This window comes from Mytilus edulis, chromosome 7 (assembly GCF_963676685.1).
Source record: "Mytilus edulis chromosome 7, xbMytEdul2.2, whole genome shotgun sequence".
Taxonomy (NCBI): Eukaryota; Metazoa; Mollusca; class Bivalvia; order Mytilida; family Mytilidae; genus Mytilus; species Mytilus edulis.
The window spans coordinates 87,830,275-87,836,675 of NC_092350.1; the positions used below are offsets into that span (position 1 = coordinate 87,830,275).

Genomic DNA, 6,401 nt, shown 5'->3' on the forward strand with positions numbered 1-6,401 from the left:
TATACAAATGTCCGGTGTCCGTCCGTCTGTCCGTCCGTCCGTCCGTCCGTCTGTCCGTCTGTCTGGCGTAAACATGTCGCACCGTAACTTGAGAACGACTTATCCAAATCTCATGAAACTTAAAATAGTTGTTTCTTATGATGGTCAAATGATCTGTATACTTTTTGGTGAAAATAAGATTTAAACTTTTTGAGTTACGGCACTTTGTAACTAAAACAGGGGTGTGTTTTTTTTTCACATGTCGCACTGTATCTCAAAAACGTTTCTTGATTATTGCTTAAAACTTTACACACTTCTTAGTTATATTAATCTTGATATCTGTATACTTTTTGGTGATGATTCAAAATTTCATTTTTGAGTTTTTGAGTATTTTATAAAAAAGGGGGAGGTTTTTTTTACATGTCGCGCCGTATCTCAAAAACGATTTATGATTATTGCTTAAAACTTTACACACTTCTTAGTTATATTAATCTTGATATCTGTATACTTTTTGGTGATGATTCAAAATTTCATTTTTGAGTTTTTGAGTATTTTGTAAAAAAGGGGGAGGGGTTTTTTACATGTCGTTCTGTATCTCAAAAACGATTTATGATTATTGCTTAAAACTTTACACACTTCTTTGTTATATTAATCTAAAGATCTGTATACTTTTTGGTGATGATTCAAAATTTCATTTTTGAGTTATTGAGTATTTTGTAAAAAAGGGGGAGGGGTTTTTTACATGTCGTTCTGTATCTCAAAAACAATTTATGATTATTGCTTGAAACTGTACACACTTCTTTGTTATACTAATTTAAAGATCTGTATACTTTTTGGTTTGATTCAAAATTTTATTTTAGTGATATTTGTAAAAAAAAAACAGGGTGGGGGGTGGGGGGGTGGGGTTTCACATGTCCCGCCGTGTCTCAAAAACAATAAATGGTTATTGCTTAAAACTCCTCAGAAACTATTTATGATTATTGCATAAAACTTCCACACAAGACGTCGGGCGTATCATGCGCTCATGGCGCAGCTGTTTATTTTTATATGTCGCACCATATCTCGAAAACGATTTATGATTATTGCTTAAAATTTTACACATGTCTTTGTTATATTAATCTAAAGATCTGTATACTTTTTGGTGATGATTCAAAATTTCATTTTTGAGTTATTGAGTATTTTGTAAAAAAAGGGGGAGTTCTTTTTTACATGTTGTGCCGTATCTCAAAAACAATTTATGATTATTGCTGAAAACTTTACACACTTCTGTGTTATATTAATCTAAAGATCTGTATACTTTTTGGTGATGATTCAAAACTTTATTTTGGAGTTCTTGAGTATTTTGTTAAACAGGGGAGGTTTTTTTTACATGTCGCGCTGTATCTCAAAAAGAATTTATGATTATTGCTTAAAACTTTACACACTTCTTTGTTATATTAATCTAAAGATCTGTATACTTTTTGGTTTTGATTCAAAACTTTATTTTAGTGATATTTAGTTTTTTGTAAAAAAAACAGGGTTGGGGGTTTCACATGTCCCACTGTGTCTCAAAAACAATATATGGTTATTGCTTAAAACTTTCTCAGAAACTATTTATGATTATTGCATAAAACTTCCACACAAGACGTCTGGCGTATCATGCGCTCATGGCGCAGCTGTTTATTGTCTTATATGATGGAGGTTTTAGGTCATGTTTTCCGAAACACCTTATACTCATATGCACTCATGTTTAGCGATTGCCCGATCACTACTAACAAAGTTGTTTGTATTGAAGAAATTGAAATGTATCGATCGATTTCATTGGCCAATAAGATAAACACAACAATCATTGTATTGATTTAATTTCATCAATGAACTCACGTGACTACAAAAGAATTTACTACAACTACTCACTGTTGCAATCAAACAAAACAAAATATCTAAACATTAAAATAGCCGGTATGTCTATAAAATCCATGAATATCAGACTGATTTATTTCCTGAATGGCTTTTATCACGGGTAATTTAAGGTTTTTGCTGACAAGTTCCTTAAATCTTTCTTGTTTTATGACAGTTTTAATTTTTGAAAAACATATTTCGATGGGATTCAGATCCGGTGAGTATACCGGAAGAAACCCATAATCAATGCCTTGCATATATTAAAGAAAGTATTAAGGATTCTCTCAGATTGATTGTGGTGGATGGCGCAATTATCAACAATTATCAAATCTCCCGGTAAAAAGGTCGGTCGGCCATAACAGTCCTGTGACAAACTTGCCTCGTGCCAAAAATTAAGATAACGCTCTGAATTTGAAGGACCGTCAACAAAATTAAAATACAAAACGCAATCAAGACCAATCAAACAGTTTAAAGTTAAATTTGCACCTTCAATAAATCTTCCTATTTCAATACACTGTTCCCCCTTTTTCGAATGCCCATAATTTCTGTTTGCAGTGACTAGTTTGAATCCGCTCTCGTCCATGAACTTGATTTGATGTGGCCTTTTAGTTTGGCAAAAGTCTAAATACGCAGTGGCGGATGCAGGAATTTTCGAAAGGGGGGGGTGCTAGCCCAGGGCAAAGGGGGGGTGCAGGGGGGTGCAAACATATGTCCCGATTCAAATGCATTGATCGGCCAAAATAAAGGGGGGGTGCGGACCCCCGGAACCCCCCCTCTGGATCCGCCACTGAAATACGCTTGGGTATATCTCATATTTCTCGGTGTAAATCTATCCCCGGACGGACGATGTAATCGTTTGAATGTAAAATCAAGATCTCTGGACATTGTGCGATAAATAGTTGACACATCTACATTAGCACTCGCAGGCGAATAACGAAGTAACGTATCCTTCAGTTCCCTGGCTGTAATTGAGGGATTTTCTTTCTTAATAAATTCAATTAATCTGACGTCTGGTTCATTTAATTTTCTTCTTCCAAGCATTGTTTTTTCTTTCTTTTTCTGTGATAATGTACCTTCTGACACATATCTCTTCCAGAAATTTGTTACAGACTGTCTGTTAATCTTAAATTTGTCGGCGATTTTTGTGTACACTCCTCTTGGTACTTCACCAGTTTTCAAATTTGCACCAGCTTCTATCATTTCCTGTACTATTAAACTTCTCATGTCTCGCCCGGTAGCCTTTCCTGCTAAGTATTCCCGGCCGTAAATATTTTTCTTTGTTGCCATTTTTATTATAATGTAAGGTTCCGGCAATCTATTCAGAAATGCGCCAAATATTAAGTGAGCGCGAAATAGCTTATTTATGGATGCATGCGATTGGCTTAGTAAAATAATATGGGCGGGCTAATACATAGATAACTGTTTTCTATTCTTATTTTCGCCAAAAAAAAAATGACTGATCTTATGGGGTTAAAAAAATAAATAATAAATGGATTTAATGACGTTTCGGTTAACAGAAAGGAAAATATACATTTTTCGGACTATGCAACTGCTTCAATTTTTTTTTAAAGAATTGAATAACTAAATTTAAATGAAATGGTGCCTCTGTAATCTGTTATTTTCGAGGGGAAACGTGGGGGGGGGGTTATTTTTGTGGTTTCCTACTTTTTAAATTGGGTCAATTGTGTTGTCTCTTTTTGTTCTACTTATCGATTTGGTTCGTGCCCTTTTTCAGATGTGACTTTGTGATTAAAAAATGCTCAAATGTTATTTTTGTGGTGTTTTTTTTAAATATATTTCATGAAATCCATAAATATGTTAATACATTGTTCCTAACAATTTGTTTTACTTCTAAAACAATTTAAAAGGGTCTGAATGTGGGGTCTTTCATTTGTGTATTTTATAATTCACGTTTGAGGTCATTTTCTGTATTCTTTATAGATTTGCACCCATTATTCGCTATTCTATATCTACTTTCACTAATTTTCTCTAATCCTTCTTTCTTATTTTATACTCTCGTCTTGCAGTTTTTAAATATTTTTTGTAATTTTGTTTTGTAAACCCCATTCACACCCTCAAATAACTTTAGTATACGGAAAGTGAGTAAAGCTTACCTTTCAAAAAACAAAAAAAAGCCCAGTGGTATCGTCCAGAAGAGGGGGTTTAGTACACTGATAACTTTGATCTATAACAGTTCATTTAACATGTATGCCCGTACAGAAATTGCTAACAAAAGCACATAAGTTTCACATGTGAAGCACATGAGATGCAAGTAAGAATTGTATGCAAATCAGGTTGCTCATATGTGCAGTTTGGTAGTTCATATGTGCCCACAAAAATCTAACATAATGCTCACATGTGCAATTCAAACCTCAGGTGAGCTTTTATCATCCATGTTAGCTTTATGTTAGTTTTGTACTTTGAAAAGTTTTTTCCATTCTTCTAACCATTCAAAACTAACCTACATCATTGCTCATATGAGCTTTTTCAAAATGACATGCCCAGTCATGTACTTCCTGTAAATTCAAATTCATGAAAAGCATGCAATAAATGGAGGTAGATGGATATGGAAAATGTTTAAAAGTCCTTAGATATTGTGCTATTTGAAGAAAGGCATTGTTGAAATCTGATAAAAACAGTGTGGCTGTGGTTAATTATTTGTAAGTTATCATTTCTATTTCATTATTTTCATTTTTGTGTCAGATTTTGAAATATATTACAATTTTAAGTCCTTTATGGGAATATATATACAGGTTGCTTCAAAATAAGTACTACATGTATAAAGATTTTTCCTTTTTAAACTTTTTGAAATACAGTATTTGTTAATCAAAGACATTCATTGTGTACTAAACTTGCAAGTCCCTCTATTAGTTTTATAATGTAATGTTATGTTTTTAGTCATGATCATGATTATTGTTTAAATAAAAAAAAAAAAAAAATGATATGAAATTCATAATTAACTGACAATGATTAAAGAATAACTCTTTTAACATGATGTATCAGTTATTTTATTTTCAACTGAATTATTTAAGATTTTCATTTAAATTTGAAAAATATTCCTTTTTTAAAGCAGCCATTTTGTTTTGGTCAACTATAATATTCATGTGTGCAACATGTGAGCAACTGCTCATATGAGCAATCTAATAAAATGCATATGTGAAACAAAAGCTCATATGAGCAGTTGCACGTGAGGTTTTTAACATGCAAATTAGGTTAGTTTCATATGTGCAATTTTTTTGCTCACAAAATGCTCACCTAATTTGCATGTTAAAAAACTCGTGTGCAATCATGTTAGTTTCTAACGTGAGCATCTTATGTGCAACATGTTAGCACTTTTTGGTAAGGGTGAAGCTTAAATGACCTGATGTTTAGAAATAGACTAAACCGAATGTAGCTTTGGATGCACGAGTTTCAGCCACAGAACAAAGATCTTGATCATGGACACGACACAAGTTCAAGTAACGTATGGGCCTGGGAAAATAAGAAAGTTCAATATTCCAGAAACTCCATGCACGTATGAGGAATTAAAAAGTGACATTCAGTGTCGGATACCTAGCTTAGTAGGGAAAATGTTTGGAATCCAATATCTTGACGATGAAGAAAACTGGATAATTGCTGTTAGTGATACGTGTATATCGGAAGCCTTTAGATGCTCAAGGGAGATCGAGGGAACATACATGAGACGGATGAAATTGAGAATTTTTGACGGATGCTCCCCACAAGTTAGTGGGTTTTCAACAGATAAGAGAGATGTTATGGAACCGAAATGCTTATTCGAATCCATCAGAGATCCTGTTGAAGCAATTGAGTCCGATTGTAAGCGTCAGTTACGAAAAAGTGTGTACAGATCTCCATTACAGTTGTTGATTGAGCTAGAAGATGAAGTTCATGTTATAAGTGTGGAGTTTGAAAGCGCTAAAGAACACCTCAAGTCTTTGGAGAAAAAGTTCACCAATCCAAATATAAAGATTGACAAAACTAAATCTCAGTGTGGACAGTGTCACATGAGACTAGGACATACGAAGCGGAATTGCGAACTTGGAGTTTGCGAAGGTCCACAGATGTGTAATGATCTTGACAAGCACGATGTTGAGAAAAAGCAGTTTTGCGACGCATCCACAACAGTCAAAAATATAACCAAGGATCTTGAGAAGGTGAAACAAAACCTTCATTTAAAAAAGCAAACATATGAGAATACATGCGACACATTTTTCAGTAGAGTGTTACCTCATCTTGTAAACACAAACACAGATAAGTACTATCCGGTAGGAAGTTTTGGTTTAAGACAACTTTCCATGGGTGCAATTCACCCTGACATTGCAATTTTAGATAAACATTACCGTGGCATTATACCTAAAGACTTGGACTCGGCTGCCAGGTGTTTTGGTCAAATTTTGGAGAAATATCAAAAAGATAATCGCGGACCTACTGAAAAAACAAAGAATCCAATCCAGAGATTCATGGAGGAGAGAGGTGTCGAGTTTCCAAAATTCAAGACCCCTCAAACTACGACGACTACAACTAGTTCAACAGTAACTTCCGCG

General features: G+C 34.1%; 1 pseudogene; it reads right to left on the reverse strand.

The window, feature by feature from the left end:
- Positions 1-1,898: 1,898 nt before the first annotated feature.
- LOC139529665 (uncharacterized) lies at positions 1,899-3,150 on the reverse strand (annotated as a pseudogene).
- Positions 3,151-6,401: the final 3,251 nt, after the last annotated feature.